Source organism: Colossoma macropomum, unplaced genomic scaffold (genome assembly GCF_904425465.1).
Source record: "Colossoma macropomum unplaced genomic scaffold, Colossoma_macropomum, whole genome shotgun sequence".
Classification (NCBI taxonomy): Eukaryota; Metazoa; Chordata; class Actinopteri; order Characiformes; family Serrasalmidae; genus Colossoma; species Colossoma macropomum.
The window spans coordinates 24,758,730-24,773,186 of record NW_023494802.1 but is presented as its reverse complement, the minus strand read 5'-3'; the positions used below and the strand labels follow the sequence as shown (position 1 = coordinate 24,773,186).

The following is a 14,457-nucleotide window of genomic DNA, read 5'->3' as shown; positions in this document are numbered from 1 at the left end:
CACACTGTACACATTATCTCTCATCACACGCTCACTCAAAGCAGCTGAATGTGGAAAGAATGAGCTGCGTATTGTTTCAGTGAGGAAATGAAACTGGCTCAGTGTGGATGCAGTGACTCCACAGCATACAGGCAGATTTTAATGTGGCCCAGTAAACGGGCGTGTCAACAGGAGCGTTCTGGGTCACTAAACTCACTCCAGGCTGGAATTTTCAGATGAACTGCAATTCACTCAGCAATCACCAGATGCTGCTCACGACAGAATGAAGCACTGATACAGTGAAGTTTACCTCTTACATTTCCTTTAAAGGGCCACATCCTATATTTTACTTGTATTTCATTTTGTCACTAAGATCGACTTATAACATTTTGGTGGTTAAATGTACCAAAAATAGTCCTGTTTTATTTCTTTAGGATCATTTTTCAGCCTCTCTCTATCCCTCAGAAATAAACAAGCTGTTTTTGTTAGTGTGCCTTTAAGACTGATATATGTTAATGAGCTCTGTTCTTATTGGCTGTCCTGTATTGTTCTTCATTCAAAAAGCAGTACAGGCTGAAACACTCCTTCTAACTTCATCATGAGCGAGTGGGGCTAAGCTACTGCAGGCTGAATAAGTGGAGCTAAACTGCTGTAGCCTGAATGGGCGGGGCTGAACTGCTGTGTGCTGATTGGGCAGAGCTAAACTGCTGTAGGCTAAATAGGTGGGGCTTAACTGCTGTAGGCTAAATGGGCAGGGTTTAACTGCTGTAGGCTGAATGGGCGGTGCTTAACTGCTGTGTGCTGAATTGGTGGAGCTAAACTGCTGTAGGTTAAATGGGCAGGGCTAAATTGCTGTAGGCTGAATGGGAGGAGCTAAATTGCTGTAGGCTGAATAGGCGGGGCTAAACTGCTGTAGGCTGAATGGGTGGAGCTAAACTGCCATAGTTGAATGGGTGGAGCTAAACTGCTGTAGGCTGAATGGATGGGGCTAAACTGCTGTAGGCTGAATGGGCGGGGCTAAACTGCTGTAGCTGAATGGGTGGAGCTAAATTGCTGTGGGCTGAAGTAGACGAGCTTACCTGTTATGGACTGAAAGGGTGGAGCTAAATTGTTGTGGGCTGATTAGGCAGATGTAAATGTGTGGGTTTTGTGACATTGCAAAAACAATGAAATGGCCTCTTTGGCAGTTTAGTTTCCATAGATGGACTGTATGGACTGATATGTTTTGAAACTTAATCAACAATGTTTACAAAAAACAAACAAACAAAAAAAACATTTAGAATACGGGCCCTTTAATTACTTCTCACTAGCTCATAGAAACAAGCTGTGGAAAGTGCTGAATCTAAACTTTCAATCCTTGCCAGATTTGTGTTAGAAAGTGAGAAATGCAGAATGTAAGTTGAATATAAATGTGATTAATTATGTAACTTTTAGGCATGATATAATTACGTGTAAATAATTATGCCATGCAAATTAAACGTACAGCAAAACAGCTAGACTTCCAGACCTCTAAGGGTTAAAATCAGAGCCCAGTCTTCTCCCTTTGCTTCCTAAATGTGTGTAAAATTCTGAGAGAGCTGATCATTAGCTGTGTTTAGTCTAAAAAAGGGAAAGGAAATGCAGTGGTCAGTGCTGATAGGCCTTCACTTCACGGGAAAAATCCCGTTAGCGGTTAGCTGCTAGCTGATGAAAGTGTCAGCATTCCACTCTGAATCATTCAACATTCACCTCCTGCAGCTTTCAGCGACAGACTTTTAAAAGGCAAAAACACTGTCGCTAACAGTGCTGAGCCGGCCAACACATGTTCTTCATGTTTACAACAAAAAGAACCCACACAAGCATTTTCTGTGGAGATTTCTCACTGTGTCAGTACCTTCAGTCACCAGAAGGGGGCGTCAAACCCAAAACCACATCTAACACAGGCTCCTTTTACAGGCCTGTTAACAAACCGCTGATGCAAATAACAGCAAAATGATCACAGATGAAAACAAGGCCGCTGATATTCCTGCACAAACCCCCACCATAACCATCACAACCACAAAATAAAAGACAATATCTGATACACGGCCTGAACAGAGTGTTAAACTACACTTTTTCATTAGGTTAGTCACAAAGATATGATAACTACTGCAGTTGTTAATGCACTTAGATACAGTTATTTATGTCCTTATTACCCTGCTAGCTGTCATAATATAAAATATCCTAATAATAAAAACAGAAATACAAAAAATAAATAAATGTACAAAATTGTATATAAAATATAATACAATAAAAAATAGAATTGTGCTTAAATGTTGCTGCTTAAATGTTGCTGTGGCTGTTTTAAATATCTTAAATGTTTCATGTTTGGACACACATCCACTTTATACAAAATCAATAGAAAATATGTTTTTATAATGAAATTACATCTAATTATAGTTGACCAAATAGGAAGAAAATATGCTTACATTTAATTGTAATTTGTTTCAGAAACTATTTTTAGTGCACGAATCATGTTTATTTGTTGAATTTAACACATTGGGGAGAAAAAAAAGCATATATAAATTAGGCAGACAGTACATTTATGATTTCTGATCCTTGTTAAACTCTAAGTCTGGGAACAGAAGTCTGCACAGATTAATCTCCGTCTGGCAGGATGTGTTGCCATGGGTGGGGTTTGACCCTTTGACCCCTCTTGACCTTCCTGCGGTGTAAGTATTCATGGGTCAGTCTCAGGGAGACGCCGTCCTTAAAAACGCCCAAAGATCAGGTTTCCTCCAGCTCAGACTGTTAACATTCACAGGGACCCATTAAAGTGATAGTTTTGCAAGAAATCTGTGCATACATCCCCTCTTTAACCCAAACGTGGCTTAGTATAATGTTTTTAGCTACGCTGATGTACTTCGGTCCATGTTTATAGAGAACAATGTGTCAGAAACAACATAATCAGGTCTATTAGAGATTACTGAAGAACTCAGTGATGATTTAGACATGCTAATTGGTGGGCTATGAGCTTCTACTTGTTAGCTGTATTATCTTTGTAGATGTAAAATGAAAGAAGCACACTCCAGACACCAAACCTGTCTTGGCTGATCGACTACAGTTGGGATTTTTTGGCCAAACTATCGCTTTAACTCTCTAAGATTGATGGAAAAAAATGATAACTTAGCAAGTGAAAACATCTTAAATGTAGTCAATATATGTAATATTTCTCATTATGAGGTTATTGTAAGAATATTATAAGATTGTTCAATGTGTTTCTATGAGTTATTACTAGTTTTATCTTTTAAGTCATTTTATCCAGTGAAAGTGTCTTATTCCATTGACAGATGGACATGCCAACTACTCTAGGGGCAGATTATAACTGAGCCCTAGCAATGATAAACGGTATATGCGACATTTTTCACTAAAATCACATATGATAGGCTTTGTTTAATGCTCTGTATTTATAATAAAGTGGCAACAAAATGTAAATAAAGTGTTCTGGTTTAGGCTGATCACCCCAGCAAGGTCATACTGGTTGACCAGCATACCAGCGTCAAGACACAACATATGCTGGTTTTGCTGGTGACCAGCCATGCTGGTCTATACTGGTCGTTCTAGCAGGGAAAATAACTGATAATCCAAAAAAGGTGGAATTAGCTAAACACACATACAAAGAATGGATCTCATGCAGCAAGTGTGAGAGGGTTAATCAGGCTGAGGGTGGGGTTTTAGTTTTTCTCTCTGTAGGGAAAACAGGGAAGCCTTGAACTCAGGAGAAATTCCAGAAGCTCTGCAAGGATGCCTCAGGGGTTTTGGGGGGCTGAAAATATGATCATCAGTCACTGCCAGGCAGGTAGTGACATCATCACTCAGCTCCCACTTTAGTCCACTATTGGATGTTGAGCTAAACCATTCAAGCCGTGGAAAACATCTATTTTCACTGCTAATATTGAAAATATGCAGAGTTAATTTTTTAAATATAAACACTTGTTAAAACGTGCTATGAACACTGTATTTATAATGCATCATAACTGCTTTAATAAGGTGTTACATGGCATGCATAATACCTTTTAATGCCGGGCATAAGCTTGTATAATTGCTAATAAGTAGTTACATGCATAACACATTATAAAATAAGAGTTGATATGACTTTATAAAGTCAGGTTTCAGAATGCATTATAATATCTGTTCATAAAAATGTTGTAAACATAGATGTTATAATGCACTATAACAAGGGTCTGTTATATTTTCTGCATCATAGCAATACATTCAGGTCAACATATGTATATGATATATAATATATATAATATACGTTTTGGGAATACATATTGAGAATACAGAAATTAAGTATCTGTATTCATTACAAGTTAGATTTTAAAGGCAGTATTCAGAATAGATACTTTTACACTTTTAGAAGAATATTCAGTGTAACTGAGCTCTGCTAAAGCCTGAGTATCCTCATAAATCAATGTGATCGGTTATTAATCTCAGTGTTACTGAGCTCTGCTAAAGCCTGAATAGACTGATAAAATCAATGTGATCGGTTATTAATCTCAGTGTTACTGAGCTCTGCTAAAGCCTGAGTAGACTGATAAATCGATGTGATCAGTTATTAATCCCAGCATTACTAAACTCCTTTGAGGGACGATGGAAATGAAGATTCTGTTAGTGGGATATGGTGAAGTGCTTTAGAGAGCGACAATAATGTTGAGAATTTTGTAATTTCATTTAAATATGTACATTTTTTATGAAACTGAAACTGACAGAATAATTACACAAAGAAAACTGCCAACCAGTAACAGCAAAGAACAGCGCTTCACTTCAGTAAGTTCACTGCATATTGCTTGTTTTTTTTTTACAATATACTATGTACTACTGAATACAGAAATGACTAAGTTGTCCTGTATAACCAGTTAAATGTGATTATCTCACTCTTCTTAAAGCCTGTAAAAAGCACTTATAATGCTTTTTAAGCTATTCAGAATACATTTAATAGAAACATACTAAATTAATACTGTACTTAACGTTTAAAAGACCTTTAAGGCACCTCACTTCACTTAAAGCCTGTAACGGCCTGGCAAAAAATGTTATAATGCATTACAACATTAGCATTTACAATGTTCTTATGAACAGATGTGTTATGGAACCTGACTCTAAAGTCATATACTTATATGTTATATATATTTATAAAGTGTTATGCAAGTAATTACAACTAACAAAGTCTGAAAATCAGTGTGGAACATTATGAACTGTCACTACCAAAACACAGATTTAGTGTTTTAATGAAAAATATGATGATTTTATGTGTGTACAGCTATTCAAAGCTGCGTTTGCTAGTCATGACTGAAGTTTTTGAGCTCAAAAATGAGCTAAAATTGTCTCTACCGAAACAGTGTGTGTTTATAGAGAGTCAGCGTTAAATGAGTAAAGATAGAATAAAGGTTTATCCAGAACAGTGATATTCCCAGTGGCCAAACAGAGACTCAACGCTTCCTGCCTGGACAGGAAGTGCTACTGCGGTGCTGCCTTATCAGCCTCAGCTCAGGCAGAGAGAGAGAGAGAGAGAAAGAGAGAGAGAGTAGTGCTGTGATTTTTAGTCTCTCTTTGCACTAATTTTAAGTCTACAACATAAAGCTTTGTGCTTTTTAACAGTTAACAGCTAGCAATAACAATATCACACTTTAATATTAGATTGATTATTTCTGTCTTGTAGTTCATTGAAATGAGTGGAGAAATGGTGTAGAAAGTGCAGTTTTTTTTGTTTGTTTTTTTTTTTAATGTTGAATATTGGCTCATACGATCCGATTGGGTTTCATAAAGAATGCAGCCTTATAATGTAGCTAAGATACATTAGCCTACCTGTTAAAGCAGCACTATGCAATATTTTTGTTAAAACTGAAAGAAGTAGTATCACTGATTATGGTTAAAAAAAGAAATATGGTGAGCGTGTGCTGCTGCAAGTCACCCTGAAAAGCATGAAATAATCATTTAAAAGTCAGAGGCGTCGAGTTTTTCATACCACGTCGTACGTCATTATGTATTAATGTCACACACACAGACTGAAAAAGAGGTCTGGCTCGATGTTTAGGCTTCAAATGACCTCAAAATCAACATTATACTGATGAAGATATGATGACAATGGCAGATAATTCACTCATATCCTCAGAAGACGCATCCTTTACCAAGTTTAGACTGAGTTCTCTTTCAATTTTTTTTCAGTACTCGCAAAACTCAGATTCATCCACTTGTGGGGGTCCAAAGCACAACTCATGTTACAGAATGTTCTTACGCACATTGAGTGCAATTATATATTTCCACCAGAGAGGGCTTCAAATCCCCAAATCTTACATACTGTTTCTTTAAAAGGTCCATATCCTGGAAAACCACTTTTAAAAAAAAAAGAGTTTGATGTAGAGTTAGAATGTAAATACACACACAATTTCTGAAACCGCTTATCCTTCTGGGTCAAGGGGGGGGGTGGGGATGCCTATTCTATTGGGTGGAAGGCAGAATGTAAACACCGTTAAAATGTTCCATACAGTCCAACTGTATAAAGAGTTTGTTCGGAATTTAGTGTAGAGCTTTTTAATACTGCGGTAAGATTACTTCATGTTTAGAATGTGCATAATAACTCTTTCTGCTATTCTGCTTCTAAACTATGAAACCTAATTCCACCTTTTATTAGACAGCCAAGCTCAGAGCTCACTTTTAAGAAACATCTGAAAAGGTATTTCTTAGCCATATGTAAAATTGTACATCTCTAAAATTGTACGTAGCTTTTCAATTTATTGTCTGCTTTATGTGATTTAATTGAATCATCATAGTTTTTTTCTGTTACTGTTAATCTTTATTACCTGTCTGTAAAACACTTTGAGCTGCTACTGATAAATAATGTGACATTCTGGATATATTTTAGTTTTGGAACACTTTAATTTTAAATGACCATTTTATAATGTGTTTAATATTGATAATGATCTTCCTGATAATTTGGCTCCCAGTTAATTTAATATTCTGCAGTGAAATATTTGATATGGGTATAACGATATACACTCTGAACTGATATATTTTGTATTACTGTGGATTACTTTTGCGATATAATCATTGTCATAGGTGTATATGTGCAGCTTACTCCTGTTTTTGTGCCTGTGTTTAGACCAAACAGCTCAAACACAGTGGAAACACTTTAAAACTGAAGATATTACAAGTTCTCATTTTCCACTGTTAAACAGTGTTCCACACTGTGGATATTTAGGGTGTTTTTCCACAGCAAAATTCAAAAACAAGAACTGACCCAAACAGGAACCAAAGGAACTGACAGTTCTAGTTCGAGTTTATTTTCCACCTGTTTGAAAGACAGCTGGAACCATCATAGTAAGCGTGATTAATGATTTCATGGTCTTTCTGGTCTTCTTGTGCCACTTTAAAGTGTCTCGTTTGGCTAATTAGCTACCTTGCTAGTTAGCTTAATGTATTGGTTAATATGAAATTGGTTGACTGTGCAGTTTTATGGAATCATTTGTGAAAACAAAGGTTTTGTTTTTCTCTGTTGAATGTAAAAATATAGGCAAAAACATTGTTTTAAGCATAAATACTAATAGCATCATTTTCATAACAAGCTTATGTCAGTGAACTCTCTCAAAGTAATAACCCCACCATTAAAATATGCCTGGATTGGTTCTGATATGATCCACTGGGTCAGGGTGGGACATCATGTGGGTATGTGAGTGTTCAGTGTAAAAATACTATGTGGGCTTTTGTTTTGTTTGTAGCTGAGCTTGACTAGGCCACAAGCTGGGACAGTTTTCACAGTGATAGCAGAGATTGACTAGGCTGCGAGCCAGGACATTTTGAACCTTGGTGGTGAAGTTTGACTAATCCATGAGCTGGGACAATTTTTACAGTGGTAGTAGAGTTTGACTAGGCTGCGAGCCGGGACATTTTTCACCATGGTAGCAAAGTTTGACTAGGCCGTGAGATGGGATGTTTTTCACTACGATAACGAAGTTTGACTAGGTTGCGAGCTGGGACATTTTTTCACTAGGATAGCAGAGTTTGACTAGGACCCGAGCCGGGACATTTTTCACTACTATAGCGAAGTTTGACTAGGCTGTGAGCTGGGACATTTTTCACTATGGTATCAGAGTTTGACTAGGTCACGAGCCGGGACGTTTTTCACTATGGTAGCAGAGTTTGACTAGGACACGAACTGGGACATTTTTCACTACAATGGCGAAGTTTGACTAGGCTATGAGCTGGGACATTTTTCACTACAATAGCAGAGTTTGACCAGGCCGTGAGCTGGGACATTTTTCACCGCAGAAGCGAAGTTTGACTAGGCTGCAAGCCAGGACATTTTTTAATACATTAGTGGACTTTGACTAGGCTGCGAGCCGGGACATTTTTCACCACAGTAGCAAAGTTAGACTAAACAGTGCAATGGGACCTTTTGAACTGCTGTAGCAGAGTTTGATTAGGCCACGAGCTGGGACATTTTTCACTACGATAGCGGAGTTTGACTAGGTCACTGGGACATTTTTACCACAGTAGCTGAATTTGTCTAATTTGACTACACCATCAACAAAGTAGCGGAGTTTACCGTAGTAGCCATGAGCTGGAAATTGTACATCGGCCGGAGGAGTTTTTCTCCAGGCCAACCTGGGACCTAATGCTTTAACACCTGTATGCTAATGTTGTGTTAATGTGTTGGTATTTGTGTGTGTTTCATTTGCTGTTATTAGGAATCATAATGCATCTTTGAGTTTGAGATAAGTGCTATATCATTTAAACTTACAATTATCAGTAGTAGTAGTAATTACTCTATATACAATATATTTTTTTTATATTTATATGGTGACACTATCCTTAAGTGACAGTAACAACACTAGGGGTTAAGATGCTGTCCCCCATTTTTTTATTCTCAGATTCCCATGATGTATAATTATCCATTTCAACAGGAATTAAAACATGCTGGCCTGTTGTGGACACTGGCGTATGACGCATGTTAGTCACTCACTCCGTCAACAGAAACACTTAAGTACTCAAACTGAAACTCCATCTGCTTTGATGTTCCAGAAGTCGAGACATTAGCACTTCCCTATTTCATGTTTTTTTTAAATGGACATGGTTGACCACTTCTAAACACACATGCAGTAACGGTCAGGGGAAACGGTGCCAAAGGGGATGGAAGCACACATCGCCATGGGGCTGTTTCCTCTTGTGTGAGAGACGAGGGGTTTCCCTCCATTGACTTCAGCAGCGTCCGAGAAAACCTCACGGTAATCTCCCTGTTTCACTTTCAATACAGAAATGCTTCATTAGTTGATAAAACCAGCAGGAACTGACCTTACCTGATTGAAAACTTACAATCACTGCAGGATTTCCAAGAAATGCCCTAATGTTTTGTGCTAAATCCATTAAATGTATATCCAGATGTGCATTAATCCCTAAAAATGTCAGGCTTATTACACACCAAGGCTTATTATTCAGTAACTACAGGGACTTCAAAGCAAACTGGCTGAGCTATTTTTAGGTTATAGAAGTGTGTAATAAAATGGTGCGCCCTGGGCATTTGAGGGGTTAAAGCTACAGGGGTAATGTGCAGCCAGTTAGCATTATTCAAACCGCATGCAATCATGATCTACTGCTATGTACAGTATAACATTTTGTTCAGAGGTGAGTAGTGACTAGTTACCTTTACTGAAGTACACATACTTTAAAATATCAATGGCCTTGTACTTCCCTGAGTGTTTTCAAATCATGATACTTTTCTTTAAATAAGGTATATTAGTGAGTAAAGGAATCTACTTTTTACTCTGTTATATGTTTTTCCATTCATATTTAACCATACTGAGCTATATCCATCCATACTGAAACAAATTTAACCATATTTACCCACATTTAGCTATATTTAACTATACTGATCCATATTCATCCATACTGATCCATATCTAACTATGCTGAACCATATTTAACCACATTTAACCATAATTTACTGTGTTGAACCATACTAATCCATACTGAACCATCATTAACAATATTCAACCATATTTAACCACATTTAACCATACTGAATCATATTAAACCATACTGAACCATATTTAAACATATTTAGCCATACTGAACTATATTTAACCATACCGGTTATTAATAGATAAAAGTGTAGGAAACCACATAATCAAGTCTGTTAGAGATACTGATACTGATACAAGTCTGTTAGAGATACTGAACAACTCCACACAGTGTGATGATTTAGCTATGCGGTTAGCACCATGCTAATTGGTATTAGCATAAGCGTCCATTACTTGTTACCCAGATAGCAGACAGTTTTGGGCCAATTCTGACTTTCCTATGTGAGTGTTGGTTGACTACTGGGTAGATGGTAGGTATGCAAGTCAGAATAGGGTCAGATCCTGGACAGCTTCATGTCATTTTGCCTCATGTCTACATTTGTGGGACAATTATGGCATGAAAATTGTTAACCAACAGTGTAGCTGGGCCAGACTGGAACCAGATATGGGCTAAATCCTTTAGTTCTACTCACTTTACAGTGTGTGGGCCAGATCTGGGCCAAGGACCCAGCCATATACTGGACCAGAATAAACCAAGGATGTGGCCCACAAGTGAGCCAGACAAATTTTGCTAACTGGGTAGCTACATTAGCCTCATAGCTCCAGTGCCAAAACTAGTGAAGCAAACTTTAGACACCTGACACAACATGTCATGGCTGACTGAGTTGTTAATGAATCTTTTTAAACATATTTAGCCATACTGAGCCATATTCATCCATACTAAACCATATTAATCCATGCTGAACCATATTTAATCATATTTAACTTTGCTAACCCATATCTAACTATGCTGAACCATATTTAACCATACTGAACCATATTTAAACATATTTAACTGTACTCAACCATATTTAAGCATATTTAGCCATACCGAACTATATTTAACCGTACTGAACCATATTCATTCATATTAAACCATATTAATCCATACTGAATCATAATTAACCATACTTAAACACACTGAACTGTACTGAACCATATTTGAGCATATTTAGCCATACTGAACCATATTCATCCATACTGAACCATATTTAAACATATTTAACCATACTGAGGGATATTCATCCATATTGAACCATATTAATCCATACTGAATCATAATTAACCATATTTAACCACATTTAACTGTGCTGAACCATATTAATCCATATTGAACAACATTAGTCCGTACTGAACCATGCTAAACCATATTAAACCATACTGAACCATATTCAACCACAATCAGCTGTATTCATCCATACTGAACCATATTCATCTACAGTGAACCATATTCAAACATATTTAACCACGCTGACTCATCTGTTCTGGTTTGTGATTGGTCACAGCTCTGCCTTTTAAGCTTTAGTACTTTATTTTATCCCCAAAAATCCTAAAAAAAGAAAAAGAATAGATCCACAGTCTTCACTTCAGTAGTTTTGCATCCTGATGTTCTTGTATGTTTACTCAAGTTGCTTTTTGGAAGGTACCTTTACTTTTACTTGTTTCATTATGTTACTCAAGGGTCAATAATTTTGCTTGAGTATTGATTTAGGCTACTCTATACATCTCTTATACTGTTAGCTACAATAATGAACTAAAGTATGGAAAGAAATCAGTCTTCCAGGTGGCTGCTACTGTGATTAGCAATGCTAATGTATTTTAGTCCATGTTTCTAGATAAAAGTGTAGGAAACCACATAATCAAGTCTGTTAGAGATACTGAACAACTCCACATGGTGTGATGATTTAGTTATGAGGTTACCACTATGCTAATTGGTGTTAGCATAAGCTTCCGTTACTTGTTAGCTACATTAGCCTCAAAGCTCCAGTGCTAAAACTAGAGAAGCAAACACGGCCACCAAACATGTCGTGGCTGACTGAGTTGTTAATGAATCTTTTCACATTTTACACCAACAGTATGCTTTATGCTAGTTTCATGAACAGCCAGCATGAGCGGTTTAGCCTTATCTGCACTTTCTAAGCAGGCTAAGCCTGATGTGTTGAATGGATTTAGCTGAGATTGATGAGACTGATCCATTTTTATGTAATTTAATATGATTCGGGGACATGTAAATGACATTTTCACCTGCATTGACTATTTCATTTTCACATGAATGAAATATATTCCATTATTTACAGTCTTTCAGTGTAATTAGTTTTTGACAGTAGCTGCATTGATGCAATGTATTTTATTCTTGTGGAATTGCGCAGTTTTGAATGATGTTAATTCAGTGTCCTTTTTTCTCAAAGTCTAAGTTTACTAAGTTACAAGTTTTGCTGTTTTTCCTCTTCCAATTCACACATGCACACGCTGTCTGACTCACTTCTGAGACAGTGGGTCTGTTCCCAATTTTCTACCCCCACCCCCCTCCTTTCCTCCCCCTGCTCCCCCTCCCGTCCGCCCAGCAAACGAAACGTTACCTCCAAAAACAACAAAACAAGTGAAGAAAAGGCACGCTTCGCTAAAAATTTCCCTCCTTTCAAGACACACAAACAGCAGCAGAAAACGCCTCCCTCTCTCTCCCTCCCCGTCTCCTCTCCTCTCTCTTTCTCTCTCTCTCTCTCTCTTTCTCTCTCTCTCCTACTCTCTCTCTCTCCAGCCCAATGCTTATCAGCTCTTTCCTTCCCTTTAGAGCGAGAGCGTGGGAGCAGAGCTGAAGAGAAAACCTGCACCGAAAAAACAACAGGAGGAAAACGGTAATATGAGGCGAGAGAGAGGGAGAGAAAAAAGAGAGAGAGAGAGAAAGTGAGGAGAGACAGGGAAGAGAAAGAAAGGATGAGAAAGAGAGAGTGAAGAAAGGGAAGAAGAGAGAGAGAGAGAGACAGGGAGAAAGTGAAGAAAGAGAGGGTGTTGAATGTAAAAGAGATGATTCTTAAGTGTGCTCATAATTCCTCACTAATATAACAATACTCAATGTTTTTAATGTATTTCTGAAGAACACGCCTTAAAACAGGGACATCCATGAAATTTAACAGGGTAAAAAAGAGCGAAAGCCCAAATAAGTTGCTCTCAGTGTGCCATTAGCATCTTTTATACACTCTACCATTATCACTGTCACTTACGCTTCTTGCGTTATGCATTTTTCCTTTACATTGCTATTTCCTCTGACGTGCACAGCGTAACTGCCGTATGATCTTGACTACTGCACATGCATGCATAAGAATTAGGTCTGTTTACTGTGTTGTTATTGAAGGTAAGTATAAATTGTATTGAATGTGGCCCAATTTCTCATGCATATATGCAAATCAACCTTATTCCTTGAGATGCATTAGTGCAGTTTTAGAGTGCATTGACAGGATTACATGCATCGCTGCTGACAAAGATAACGATATAAGAGGATATATAACAATATAAGTGGTCACTCACCAGCTAACGGTATGGACATCCAGTGTTAGACGAGTTCTACAGCGCACCGTTGGGCATGGTCAATGCACCAATCGTCCAGGGTGTCACTTTTTGTCCTCGGCTGAAAGCAACTGTCCACAACAAAAGGCAAAAAAGGGATAAATAGAGCTAAAGTGGAAGTGGAAGTGTATGTCTGTCTTATCCTTCTGCGTATTCAGGCACTTTTTCGCCCTCTTTCTGCTCTCCGGTCGGCCGGTATCAGGATCCCCCAAACTCTGCGGCTGCGAGCGGAGGAGGAAAAGGACAGAAAGAGAATGTGTGCGTGTGAGAGAGTATGAGAGTATGTTTGGGGCTGGTGGGAGGGACCCGCTCGAAGGAGGCCAGGGGCCGTCTGCGACAGACAATGGCAGGAAACTGTGTATCGGGGGCAAAATACCAACAGAGAAATTATTAAAAAAAAAAAGTGGAATAACAACTAACAACAATAAGCACAGACTGGAAAACAACATAGCTAACACAGTCTCCCTCATAAACAAGCGTTCTGTTGGAATAACTGCACGAGAACAAGGAAAAAATAAGGTTAGAACAGAAGAACATTACTGTTGGCTGCAGCGCTGCAGTTCAATTAATCAGAATTTTATTCTACATATTCTACAAACCCTGTGCCCAGGCCTGGAGCTTAAAGGGGAATTCCACCCATTTCTCAAAACTGGACACCTTGTATGTACACTAACTGGCCACTTTATTGGAAACACCCACCTTTTCTTCCACTCTCTGGCCACTTTATTGGAAACACCCACCTTTTCTTCCACTCTCTGGCCACTTTATTAGAAACACCTACCTTGTACATCCACTAACAGGCCACTTTTTTAGAAACACCCACCCTGTGCTTCCACTCTCTGGCCACCTTATTAAAACACCCACCTTGTACTTCCACTCTCTGGCCACTTTATTAGAAGCACCCACCTTGTACTTCCACTAATGGGCCACTTTATTGGAAACACCTTGTACGCCTACTTACTGGCCAGTTTATTAGAAACACCTACATTGTGTGCCCACCAACTGGCCACTTTATCAGAAACACCTACATTGTGTGCGCACCAACTGGCCACTTTATCAGAAA

General features: G+C 38.2%; 1 protein-coding gene across 1 annotated transcript in view; it reads right to left on the bottom strand.

Annotated features, from left to right (window-relative positions):
• Positions 1–14,116, bottom strand: part of hdac7a (histone deacetylase 7a) — a 107,783-nt gene extending 93,667 nt beyond the window's left edge. Inside the window, exon 1 of the mRNA XM_036592107.1 lies at positions 13,356–14,116. The gene's annotated coding sequence lies outside the window, so the exon portion shown is untranslated. The remainder of the gene's footprint in view (positions 1–13,355) is intronic.
• Between the last annotated feature and the right edge of the window lie 341 nt (positions 14,117–14,457).